General features: G+C 36.1%; 1 protein-coding gene and 1 pseudogene across 10 annotated transcripts in view; one reads left to right on the forward strand and one right to left on the reverse strand.

The window, feature by feature from the left end:
* Window positions 1–14,415, forward strand: part of ZNF654 (zinc finger protein 654) — an 82,735-nt gene that overhangs the window by 30,141 nt on the left and 38,179 nt on the right. The window lies entirely within an intron of this gene.
* On the reverse strand, window positions 3,926–6,071 carry LOC140709810 (chromobox protein homolog 5 pseudogene; annotated as a pseudogene).

Genomic DNA, 14,415 nt, shown 5'->3' on the forward strand with positions numbered 1-14,415 from the left:
AAAAAAAAAACCTTTATTGATGGATGGATGGATGGATGGATGGATGAATGGAGTCTGGCTCTGTTGCCCAGGCTAGAGTGCAGTGGCATGATCTTGGCTCACTGCAGCCTCCTCCTCCTGGGTTTAAGCAATTCTCCTGCGTCAGCCTCCTGAGTAACTGGGATTACAGGCATCCGTCACCATGCCTGGCTAATTTTTTGTATTTTTAGTAGAGATGGAATTTCACCATGTTGGCCAGGCTGGTCTCGAGCTCCTGACCTCAGATGATCTGCCCACCTCAGGCTCCCAAAGTTCTGGGATTACAGGCGTGAGCTACCACGTCTGACCTAAAAAAAAAAAAAACTGTATTAAAAAAATTATATTTATTTTGTGATGCTGGAAGGAATATGTGAATGTATTTGTATTTGAACTTTTTCATTATACCTGACAAATCTTACTCAAGCTTAAGTATTTAAAAAAAAAAAAAAAAATAGGCCAGGCGTGGTGGCTCACGCCTGTAATCCCAGCACTTTGGGAGGCCGAGGCGGGTGGGTCACGAGGTCAAGAGATTGAGACCATCCTGGCCAACATGGTGAAACCCTGTCTCTACTAAAAATACAGAAAATTAGCTGGTCGTGGTGGCAAGCGCCTGTAATCCCAGCTACTTGGGAGGCTGAGGCAGGAGAATCACTTGAACCTAGGAGACAGAGGTTGCAGTGAGCCAAGATCACGCCATTGCACTCCAGCCTACATATACAGTGTTTATATTTCTACATTAGTGTATAGTCATGTCATAGGCCTTTACATTCATTCACCATTCACTCACTGACTCATCCATAGCGACATCGTTCTTGCAAGCTCCATTCATGGTAAGTGGCCTATACACATAAACAGCTTTTATATTTTACACTGGGGTGTCCAATCTTTTGGCTTCCCTGGCCACACTGGAAGAATAAGGATTGTCTTGGCCCATATATAAAATAAGTAACACTGATGACAGCTCGTAAGCTAAGAAAAAAAAATTGCAAAAAGATTATGTAATGTTTTAAGAAAGTTCACGAATTTGTGTTGGGCCTCACTGAAAGCCACCTGGGCTGCACACAGGCCGCGGGTTGGACAAGCTTGTTTTATACTGTATTTTTACTTAGTTTTCTGTGTTTAGACACACAAATACTATTGTTACACAGTTGCCTATGGTATTCAGTACAGTAACATGCTATACAGGTTTGTAGCCCAGGTGTGTAGTAGACTATACCATTTAGGTTTGTGGAAGTACATTCAGTGATGTTCACACAAGGACAAAATCACCTAATGATGCATTTCTCAGAACATATCCCCAGCCGTACTATGTTGGCTGCCCCATCAGAACCATAGAAGTGTTGGAGAGAGAAGTAATTTCCTTAAAGAATTGGTTATGTAGACAAAAATAATAAACAAAAAAATAATAACACTACAAAGAAAATGTTTACATTATTTTGCAGATTACCAAAACTGTTTCAGTTATTCTGTACTGATTTTTGAGGAAAATAAGTATTAAAAGAAATTATTCGTAAGCAAGAAGTATTACTGTTTCAGGCATTTTTTCCCTCTTTCATCTATATAATCTTTGTTAATTTTAGCGTTGTTATGTGAAAATTCTTATAAAACTTTCAAAAGTTCTTTGGTTATATGTCATTTATTGACTTCTCTTGCACTGCCTGCTAGCTGATATGATTTGGCCGTGTCCCCACCCAAATCTCATTTTGAGTTGTAGCTTCTGTAAACCCCATGTGTCATGGAAGGGACCCAATGGGAGGTAATTGAATCATGGGGTCAGGTTTTTCCTGTGCTGTTCTCATGATAGTGAATAAGTCTCATGAGATCTGATGGATTTATAAAGGGCAGTTCCCCTGCACATGCTCTCTTGCCTGCCAACATGTAAGACATGCCTTTGTTCCTCCTTCGCCTTCTGCTGTGATTAAGGCCTCCTCAGCCATGTAGAACTGTGAGTCCCATTAAACGCCTCTTTTTCTTCATAAATGACCCAGTCTCGGGTATTTCTTCATAGCAATATGAAAATGGACGAATACACTAGCTTTTCGACTACTGCCCATGTAAAAAATAATGTGTTAAGCAGAAGCAATCTTATCTAAGATGTTCAATATAAGTCAAAAGAAATACGTTATGTTAATGACTTACTAAATAGTAAGATTTCTTAGAAGGAAAACTTTTTGCATTATTTGTATTTACTTTACAGAGAAGTTAATTATATTTTCCATACCAGAAGAAAAATGGGGAAATAGCAACATGTTAGTTCTACTAAAAGAGTAGTCAATCTACAACAGTATGTTATTTTATTTAAATATTTAATCAAAAAATTTTTCTAACAATTACTGCATAATTATTTATTCTGTAAAGCTCTGCTTGCTTCTAGGGATAAAAGAGAATATAAGATAGATAAATTCTCGTTCTCAAAGATGTTACAGAGCTAAGAGATATTATATTAAACAAGCAGTTACACTTTTATATAATGGTAGTTAGGAGGGAATTACAGGGTGCAATGAGAGGGGATAACAGGGACTTGACCTGTCTTGGAGGTCAGTGAAAATGTGCTGGGTGAGCTAACTTGCTGTACTCTGAAGGAATGACAGGAATAACTTAGATGAAGGAGCAGAAGAGCCTCTTAGGGATGGCAAACAGAATGTTTAAGGGACCTGGATATTAACAGATTTCAATATATTTATTATCTGTTTTTACAGTTCTTTTGATGTGTATCATGACTTTAAGTTTTTTATTTGCTTGACATATGAAAAAATGAAGAGACTGTCTTTTATATATGTATAACATTTACAAATAAAATATGTTATATGGAAAAATTGTAAGTTACTATATTCTCTGGCAGTATTGTCTGGTATATATATCCACCTTAGTAAAAGCCTTTATCTACTTTGTAATTATACTTATGTATTGATCTGCCTTCTATCAGCTGGGAGACTTGAAAAATTAGAGTTTTGCTAGTGTTGTCTACAGGGAAGGAAAGTGGATTCTGCTTTTATTTATACCTCAGTGTTATTTCCAATGTTACAGAAATAAAAAGTCATGTGGTGAATTGTCTTAAATCAGCTAATTATAATTCTGTCTACCTTTATCTGGGTTGACTGTCCTTCTAAGCTGTATTTTCTAAAGAAACAGAGATTTTGCTTTGTGCATATGGACCTCAAATTCATTGTTTGCAGATAAGAAAACCGAAGCCTGAGAAGTTGGGGGACTTTTGCAAATTGAGTTAATTAAGTTGTTACTGGTTTTTTCCCTCTTGCCTTGTTTTAGATTGGTTAAATACTAGTTCCTAAGTTAAGTTTCACAGGTGGAACAAAGTCAAACACTCTGAAACTAAGTGGACTTTCAGGCAGAAAACATAAACTTTATAAGTTTTACATAAAAGAAAAGCACATTTTAATGCTGCATTCACAACCCCCCTTTACCCAACAGGAAGGAAATGTTCATAGATTTCAGCATTCCAGGCAGAGGTGAGTTACAGGACAGCAGGTATTTGCCTGACGGCCACTAGGTCCACAAGAATCACTGGAGGAATTAGTTCAGCTAGTAGTATTTGGTGTGTGCACTGGCAAAGACTACAAGGTGTATTGGCAAGTCGTCTAAGAGAGAAGACCAAATGTTCTTGTCTTCATGGAGCTAAGTGGGTATAATCAGTCTCTTATTTTGAGTGGCTAGATCATCTTGGACCAGACTACACATGTAATGTTTAGATCACTGATATTTTCTGATTATGTTGCTAAATTGTACTGTATTTCAAACACACAGCATTTATGCCTAGCCTAACTTCAGTCTTTACTCTATAATCAAGTTTTACTTGATTGCATTTATAATTTAAGTCTAGGCTTTCAACTAATTTAGGAAATGGCTTGGAAATACAGGAAGAAAGTCTAATTATAAAGGTACATTTGTTTTTTGTGGGGTCTGGGCCCCACAAAAGGTGTTTGTCTTGTAGGGTTCAATGAGTATTGCCCATCTCCACAGCACATAGCACTCTTACTACTTCCTGACTCGTTACATTGACGAACACTTATTCAGCACCTTAACCAATTTTGTATCTACTGTCTTTACTAATCATTTGTGACATGTGAACTTGGTCATTTTAAAGAAAAATCTAGGCCATCCAGCCTTCTATCTCTTTGTCTTCTCTCTCTGAGGAAGAGATGATTATATATATATATATATTTTTTTTGAGGCAGTTGGTGGTCTTAATTCTTTTCTCTTACTAAACTTCATGAGATGGTTTTGTTCTTCCCTATTACACTAGAATATTTTGTTTATAGGATTTGTTGTAGCTAAAGTCAATATTAAAAAACTCTTAGTGCATTTGTTTATATTGGCCATCGTTAGAAACTTAGTATTGCATTTGGTCTTAGTTGTGACGAGCATCTTTTCCCCTGTAATTTTGGTCTTCATTGCTCCCTTTATTGATTTTGGAGTAAAGAGGTTGGTACTGTAGTTGTTTTATGGGCAAAGAGATAGATTACTAATTGGTATATTTGTGTTGGCAGGGATGGAAAGTGATCAGGGGAAAAGAAATACCCTGTTCCACCCACATTACTATATATATCAGAATCTAGTCAGAATCTGTACATGTGTCGTTTTGGAAAATGGTATTTATTGTTTTTCTATTCTGAAGGAAGGAAAGCTTGATCGTTCTCTTGGTCAGTGTGGATATACAAAAATTAGAGCAAAAAGCAGTTGACTACAACCTACTATTAGGAAGATCTTTATTCTTTAAAAGTTATTCTTTAAAGGATGTATATAGTCATTATGAATGGTGTAAGTACGTTTGAATTTTTTTATTTTGAATGGCTTAATCTTGTACTAAGTCAGATCATTTAAAAACTATATATCTGAACTTTTTTTTTTTTTTAACTTCCTTCCCACTAATATTTTTGGTTTATAGAACTACAGTATTTTACTGGCAGCTTTTACTGTGGAATGAAGAAAAAAGAAAAAAAAATACATGAAATGGTTCTGTAATTATAAAATTGACAAAATTTTGCTCACTGCTTCTTACAAAGAAAACTTATGAGAAACTATCCCAGGATTAAGGCACTGGAAGAATTTCTTCCAAGTTTGCTATATAAGAAGCAATGAACAGAATTATAGAATTCAAAATATTTAAGCAAATCATATATTTTTAGTAATTTATTGGTTGAAGCTTATTAGCTATAGTTTTCTTAAGCTATGGTACCTTGAAAAGGTTTTCCCTTTTAATTTTGGAATTGAGGTTAATAAACAATTTGCTCCTTGTTTTGTAGGGAATGATTTTCAATGAATTCACTTTTGTTTCCTTTTTTAGTTTTTCCCCCTATGAATAGGACTATCAGTATGTTAAAGAGAACCAATACTAGCTTTTCTCCTGTGGAGCACAGTGATAAGCACATTTTTTCAACAACGTGTTTAGGATAGAAAGGGGTGGGGAGAAGGGAAGAGACAGGAATGTGAATGTATTATGTACTAAGAGAAGTGACAGGGATCACCCCCTCCTTTAGCCCTTTGCTGTGTTTTCCTCTTTGTTTTCTGCATCCTCAAGGTATGCATGCAACATCAGTCTCTCTTCATAAAATGCTGTCATAGTTTTGTAGACATTTCACATTAGCTTCTTTTGCAAGAACCAGGTCTGCTTCATCTATCTTTCCATTTCATTAAAAACATAAATCGCCACAGGAATCTGTTGCCCCAATAATCTTTTCTGGTTCTAGTCTTATCTCAAAGCCCCGAGCGATATCATTGCTCTGTTCTCTTTTTTGGACTTGGTACTGTCAGCACAGTTTGAGAAATTGGATTTCCTTGCTACTTTCTGACTTCTCCCCATGTTTGTTATTTTAACCCTCCTTCATCATCTTAAACTTTTTTGTAAACTAAGAAATGAGCTAAAGGCAATCCAAGTTTTTCTCAGATTCCCGAGTATTGTGCTCCTCAGAAAAGCCTTTCCACATCAGTAGATACTCCATTTGCCCCTTAACTACATGCGTGTCTAGTACCTTCTCCACAGTGTACTCTTCATTCTCTGACGAACTGTAAGCTGTGTGCTTGGTTTTCTTTCACATGTTGCATTGTTCCACCTGAAGGACTAAGGCCATTGCATCCCAGATACCCCCAGTTTGTTCTTTCCCTCTGGGCTATCAGTAGTGGCCTCCCCTCCCGGGTCTAGGGATTGGCAGACTGACCTTCATTGTCTTTTTGATTAAGATATATTTCAGTCAAGATTCAGTTAGGTAAATGTAAACCATGCTAGATAATTCAGTAGAAGGAACTTACTCATAGAATCACTTTTAAAGGTGTTAGATGATCTGAGAGAATAGACAGGAGATGGTGAACCTGGACAGTGGCAATTGTGGCAAGTTGCTGTTAGCTCTAGAAAAGGAGGGACAAAGGAAAAAGAAAGTATTACTAGAGCCCACAGACAGGAGATAGTTGATGAGAGGAAGCAGCACTGATTTGTGTGAGAGGGTACCTCTGAAGAGATATAACTACTGCTATAGAGGATCCTAAAGCAGAGGGGTTAGGGGAGAAAGACCCTCATTTCTCCTTCCTCCTGACTTCTGATTTCTACCACTGACTCCCTTTAGCCAAACCTAACCAGAACCCAAAGACCTTTGTTTTGAAAGAGATTTCCACTGATTATTGAATTTTACATTGGCAATTTTTTTTTCTTCCCATACTTTAAGTCCATCCAGTGTCTTCTGGCCACATTTTCTTGTGATGAAAAATCTGCTTTTTATCTGGTTCCCTGAATATAATGTACACTTTTAGGGGCTTGCTTTTAAGATTTCATCTTTATCACTTTTCATTTTTAATTTTTGAGTAGGTAATACATGTTCATGGTTCAAAATGCAAAAAGTATAGAGTGTACAATGAAATACCCTTGCCATTTACATCTACTTGTCCCCTAGTTTCCTAGTTTCCGTTTCTGTAGCCATCCAGTGTACTTATTTTCATGAATTTTCCTTTCAGATGTATAATGCATATATAAAAAAAAAAAAACCCATATTCTCAATTTAGACAAATGCTAGTATACTACACACACAGTTTTGTATCTCCGTTTTTCACTTAGATATCTTTCCCCATCAGCATAGAAAGAACACTGGTCATCACATTGGCTGTAGAGTATTTCACTCTTATGTGTATATCAAAATGTAATTAACCAGCCCCTTACTAATAGATACTTAGTTTTTGTTTCAATCTTTTGCTGTTACCAACAACTGTTTAATGAATTACTATGTATGAGCGGAATATGTACAAGGGTATTTGTATATCCAGATGTATCCGAGAAGTAGAGTTAATTGCTTGATGAAAGAGTATAATTTATCAGTTATCATACATTTATACAAAGAATATAATTTGTCATTTTGGTAGATACTGCCAAATTTCCTCTGTAAAGGTTGAACTGGTTTACATTTTTGCCAGCAATGTAAGAGAGTAACAATTTTCTCACACCTTTGTTAACAGTGTTTTTTTTGTTTTTGTTTTTTGTTTTTTAATAATGGGAGACTTTAACACCCCACTGTCAATATTAGACAGATCAATGAGACAGAAGGTTAACAAGGATATCCAGGACTTGAACTCAGCTCTGCACCAAGCAGACCTAACAGACATCTACAGAACTCTCTACCCCAAATCGACAAAATATACATTCTTCTCAGCATCACATCACACTTATTCCAAAATTGACCACATAGTTGGAAGTAAAGCACTCCTCAGCAAATGTAAAAGAACAGAAATCACTATACTGTCTCTCAGACAACAGTGAAATCAAATTAGAACTCAGGATTAAGAAACTCACTCAAACCGCTCAACTACATGGAAAGTGAACAACCTGCTCCTGAATGACTACTGGGTACATAACAAAATGAAGGCAGAAATAAAGATGTTCTTTGAAACCAATGAGAACAAAGACACAACATACCAGAATCTCTGGGACACATTTAAAGCAATGTGTAGAGGGAAATTTATAGAACTAAATGCCCACAAGAGAAAGCAGGAAAGATCTAAAATTGACACCCTAACATTACAATTAAAAGAACTAGAGAAGCAAGAGCAAACACGTTCAAAAACTAGCAAAAGGCAAGAAATAACTAAGATCAGAGCAGAACTGAAGGAGATAGAGACATAAAAAATCCCTCAAAAAAATCAATGAATCCAGGAGCTGGTTTTTTGAAAAGATCAACATAATTGACAGACCGCTAGCAAGACTAATAAGAAAAGAGAGAAGAATAAAATAAACGCATTAAAAAATGATAAAGGGGATATCACCACTGATCCCACAGAAATACAAACTACCATCGGAGAATACTATAAACACCTCTATGCAAATAAACTAGAAAATCTAGAAGAAATGGATAAATTCCTGGACACATACACCCTCCCAAGGCTAAGCCAGGAAGAAGCTGAATCCCTGAATACACCAATAACAGGCTCTGAAATTGAGGCAATAATTAATAGCCTACCAACCAAAAAGAGTTCAGGACCAGACAGATTCACAACCGAATTATACCAGAGGTACAAAGAGGAGCTGGTACCATTCCTTCTGAAACTATTCCAATCACCAGAAAAAGAGGGAATCCTCCCTAACTCTTTTTATGAGGCCAGCATCATCCTGATACCAAAGCCTGGCAGAGAGACAACAAAAAGAGAATTTTAAACCAATATCCCTGATGAACATTGATGCAAAAATCCTCAATAAAATACCAGCAAACCGAATCCAGCAGCACATCAAAAAGCTTATCCACCACAATCAAGTTGGCTTTATCCCTGGGATGTGAGGCTCGTTCACCATAAGCAAATCAATAAACGTAATCCATCATATAAACAGAACCAAAGACAAAAACCACATGATTATCTCAATAGATGCATAAAAGGCCTTTTACAAAATTCAACAGCCTTTCATGCTAAAAACTCTCAATAAACTAGGTATTGATGGAACCTGTCTCAAAATAATAAGAGCTATTTATCACAAACTCACAGCCATTATCATACTGAATGGGCAAAGACTGGAAGCATTCCTTTTGAAAACTGGCACAAGACAGGGATACCTTCTCTCACCACTCCTATTCATCATAGTGTTGGAAGATCTGGCCAGGGCAATAAGGCAGGAGAAAGAAAGAAAGCATATTCAATTAGGAAAAGAAGAAGTCAAATTGTCCCTGTGTGCAGATGACATGATTGTATATTTAGAAAACCCCATCGTCTCAGCCCCAAATCTCCTTAAGCTGATAAGCAACTTCATCAAAGTATCAGGATACAAAATCAATGTACAAAAATCACAAGCATTCCTATACACCAGTAACAGACAAACAGAGAGCCAAATCATGAGTGAACTCCCATTCACAATTGCTTCAAAGAGAATAAAATACCTAGGAATCCAACTTACAAGGGATCTGAAGGACCTCTTCAAGAAAAACTACAAACCACTGCTCAACGAAATAAAAGAGGACACAAACAAATGGAACAACATTCCATGCTCATGGATAGGAAGAATCAATATTGTGAAAATGGCCATACTTCCCAAGGTAATTTATAGATTCAATGTCATCCCCATTAAGCTACCAATGACTTTCTTCACAGAATTAGAAAAAACTACTTTAAAGTTCATATGGAACCACAAAAGAGCCTGTATTGCCAAGACAATCCTAAGCCAAAAGAACAAAGCTGGAGGCATCACACTACCTGACTTCAAACTATACTACAAGGCTACAGTAACCAAAACATCATGGTACTGGTACCAAAACAGAGATACAGAGTAGTGGAACAGAACAGAGCCCTCAGAAATAACACCACACATCTACAACCATCTGATTTTGACAAACCTTACAAAAATAGGAAATGGGGAAAGGTTTCCCTATTTAATAAATGGTGCTGGGAAAACTGGCTAGTCATATGTAGAAAGCTGAAACTGGATCCCTTCCTTATACCTTATACAAAAATTAATTCAAGATGGATTAAAGACTTAAATGTTAGACCTAAAACCATAAAAACCCTAGAAGAAAACGTAGGCAGTACCATTCAGGTCATAGGCATGGGCAAGGACTTCATGACTAAAACACCAAAAGCAATGGCAACAGAAGCCAAAATTGACAAATGGGATCTAATTAAATTAAAGAGCTTCTGCACGGCAAAAGAAACTACCATCAGAGTGAACAGGCAACCTGCAGAATGGGAGAAAATTTTTACAATCTACCCATCTGACAAAGGGCTAATATCCAGAATCAACAAAGAACTTAAACAAATTTACAAGAAAAAATCAACCCCATCAGAAAGTGAGTAAGGATATGAACAGTGTGGTGATTCCTCAAGGATCTAGAACTAGAAATACCATTTGACCCAGCGATCCCATTACTGGGTATATACCCAAAGGATTATAAAGCATGCTGCTATAAAGACACACACACACGTATGTTTACTGCGGCACTATTCACAATAGCAAAGACTTGGAACCAAACCAAATGTCCATCAATGATAGACTGGATTAAGAAAATGTGGCACATATACACCATGGAATACTACGCAGCCATAAAAAAGGATGAGTTCATGTCTTTTCTAGGGACACAGATGAAGCTGGAAACCATCATTCTGAACAAATTGTCGCAAGGAGAGAAAATCAAACACCGCATGTTCTCACTCATAGGTGGGAACTGAATAATGAGAACACTTGGACACGGTGGGGAATATCACACACCGGTTCCTGGGGTGGGGTGGGGAGAGAGGGGAGGGATAGCATTAGGAGATATACCTAGTGTAAATGATGAGTTAATGGGTGCAGCACACAAACATGGCACATGTATACCTATGTAACAAACCTGCATGTTGTGCATATGCACCCTAGAACTTGAAGTATAATAATAAAAAAAACTTTATTATGACAATTTTCAAATATACTTAAAAGTAAAAGTAGTAGAAGCAACTATCATCCAGCTTCAACAGTTACCGGTATATTGTCAATCTTGTTTCAGGTATATTTTCCCACTCCTTACCCACTGCTAGTTATCTTTTTTTATGTAAAGCTTTATTAAACAGTATAAATTCCATATAATTCACCCATTGTCAGTTTATAATTCAGTGATTTTTTGGTAAGTTTTATAGAGTTATGCAACCATTACCACAATCCAGTTTTTCATTTTCATTGCCCCAGAAAGCTCCCTCATGCACATTTGCAGTCAGTCCCCAGTGCCTACCCAGTCCAAGGCAACTACTGCTCTGCTTTCTGTCTCTATTATAGAGTTGTTATTTCTAGACATTTCATATAAATGATATCATACAATATGTAGTCTTTTGGATACTTTCACTTAGAGCAAGTGAAAATATTAAAAAATAGTTTTGTGAAATAGTCATGTAAAATAGTCTTTTAAATGACTATTTTTCGCTTAGAATAATGTTCTTGAGGTTTACCTATGTTACAGCATTTATCAGTAGCTCATTCCTTTTTTGCTGCATAGATTTCAGTATATGGATATATTACATTTTATTTGTGCATTCAGGAATTGATGGCTGCTCAGATTACTTCCAGTTTTGGGCTATGAACATGTGTGTATGTGTTTTAATGTGGCCACATCTTTTCATTTCTTTTAGGTAGATACCTAGGCATAGAATTGTCAGATGTATGATTAGTTTGTGTTTAGCGTGTTGTAAAACTCTTACTCTATATCCAAAGTGACTGTACGATTAAAATTCTAACCAATTTCCTACTGAGGTAGCAGTTTCTTTACATCTTCACTAATACGTTTTTATCTTTTTCATAATAACCATTCTAATGGTTGTACAGTAGAATCTCATTTTAGTTTTAATTTGCATTTCCTCAGTGCTGTCATTGGTAAGCATCTTTTTGTGTGCTTTGCTATTTTATATTTTCTTTGACAAAATCTATCAATTTTTTTGATCATTTTAAAATTGTATTATTTGTCATCTTACTGAGCTCTAAGAATTCTTTATGTATTCTGGATATACACTCTTTATCAGATACATGATTTTTGATTTATCCCACTATATCTTATCTTTTCATTTTCTTATTGGTGTCTTTTGAAGTTTATTGCTGGTTTTAAGAAATTTGGTTGTAATGTGTTTTGTGTCGTTTTCTTCATGTTTCTTGATTTTAAGCTTCTTGGATCTGTGGGCTTATAATTTTTGTCAACTTTTGGAAATTTCCTCAAAAAACTTTTTTTAGAAACCACTATTATGTTTTTCTTCAGGGATGCTACCTGAAGGGGAACAACAGCTGTCCTGCAGCTCATTAATAGCTCTAGTTGTTTTTTGTCTTTCTCTTTTATTTTAAATAGTTTTCTATTGCTATATCTTTGTTTTCCCATTATATTATCTTCTATAATGTCAAATGTGCTGTTGATACCATACAATGTATTTTTCATTTCAGACATTATGTTTTTTATGTGCAAAAGCTTGATGAAGTTCTTTTGTTTCTTCCATTTATTTACTTAACATGGTTAATCTTTTCTCTACCACTGGGGTTCACAAACTATGGCCCATGGGCCAAATCCTAAAATAATATCTGGCAATTCAGTCTCTACTCTAAACCCAATATATAGTGCAAGAATTTGAAGCCAGTGGTGCACTGAATATCATGATAGCAACAACAAAACCCATATTCAGTTTAACTTCTGATTGGTTTTACTCATATGCTCCACAATAAAGCCCGAGCAGAAGAAAAGACATGCCTCTTTCTAGTCATAAATGTTGTTTACCTCAACCTCTGCTGTCTTTTTTTTTTTTTTTTTTTTTTTTTTAAATAGTAATTTCAGCTTTTAGTTTAGATTCCGGGAGTATGTGTGCCAGTTTGTTGCATGGGTATACTGCTGAGGTTTGGGATATGAATGATCCCATAACCCAGTGGTAAACATAGTAACCATTAGTTATTTTTAAAATCCTACCCCCTGCCCCACTAGTAGTCTCCAGTGTTTGTTGTGCCATCTTTATGTCCATGAGTACAAAATGTTTAACTCCCACTTATAAGTGAGAACATGTGTTATTTGGTTTTCTGTTCATGCGTTAATTCACTTAGGATAATGGCCTTATATAATGAAGCCCAGCTTTCAAAAACCAGAAATTATAGACACATTAAAAAAAAAAAAAAAAAAGAGAGAACCACTATTAAGAGATAAAGCAATCAGTAGAGCCAGATCTAGATATAAAGGCTATTGGGGAAAAGACAGAATACATTTGAGCAGATTGGAAATTTCGGCACAGAGATGGAAATGTTAGGGAAGATTCAAATGGAAATTCTGGAAATACAGTAACAGATGAAGAATGGCTAAGACCTTCAGATTCCTTAGTAGACTTAATGCAGCTAAAGAAAGAATGAACCTTGAATGTAGATTCATAGAAATACTCAAACTAAAAGGCAAGGAGAAAGAGAACAGAGTGTCTAAGAATTTAGGAAAATCTAAAACTGTCTACTAGAATCTTAGAAGATAAAATGAGGCAGAATAATATTGACAAAATAATGGCATGAATTTTCTTAAAAGAATGAAAAGGATCCAACTACAGAAACTAGAACACAAGTAGGTCAAAGTAACAAGAGAAAAAAAGACATTATCCAGAGAAGAGTGAAGATAATGTGTAGCAGACATCTCTTCAGAAATTACAAGCCAAAACACAATGAAGTGACAACTTTAAAGTGATGAAAGAAAAAAGAAGTATTAACTTTTTTTTTTTTTTTTTTTTTTGAGATGGAGTCTTGCTCAGTCTCCCAGGGTAGAGTGCATTGGTGCCATCTTGGCTCACTGCAACCTCTGCCTCTCAGGTTCAAACAATTCTCCTGTCTCAGTCTCCCAAGTAGCTGGGATTACAGGCACCCGCCACTATGTCTCGCTAATTTTTATATTTTTAGTAGAGACGAGATTTTGTCATGTTGGCCAGGCTGGTCTCAAACTCCTGACCTTAGGTAATCCACCTGCCTCGGCCTCTGCTGGGATTACAGGCATGAGCCATCACACCTGGCCAGACTTTCAGTTTGAGAAAATATATTTCTAAAGTAAAAGACAGAGATGTATCTAGAGAGATGTATCTAATCAAAAACTGAGGTAATTCATTTCTGGCAGGCCTGAACTACAAAAAACGTTAAAGGGAGTTCCATAAGCAGCACCAGATGCTAGACAGAAATTTGGATGTATCTAAGAAAATAGAGCTGAAAATGGTAAATAAAAACTGAAGATAAATATCAAATTATTTTTTTCTGATTTTTAAACACTGTAAAACATAACTGATGGTCTAAAGCAGGGGTTGACAAAACAGTTTTTAAAAGGGCTATTTTAGACTCATGGACCCTAGTGTCTCTGTTTGTAACTACTCAACTTTGCTCTTGTAGCAAGAAAGCAGCCATAAACACTACACAAATGAATCGATAGGGTTGTGTTTCAACACAATTTTTATAGAAACTGGCAGGCA

This window comes from Chlorocebus sabaeus, chromosome 22 (genome assembly GCF_047675955.1).
Source record: "Chlorocebus sabaeus isolate Y175 chromosome 22, mChlSab1.0.hap1, whole genome shotgun sequence".
In the NCBI taxonomy this organism is placed as follows: domain Eukaryota; kingdom Metazoa; phylum Chordata; class Mammalia; order Primates; family Cercopithecidae; genus Chlorocebus; species Chlorocebus sabaeus.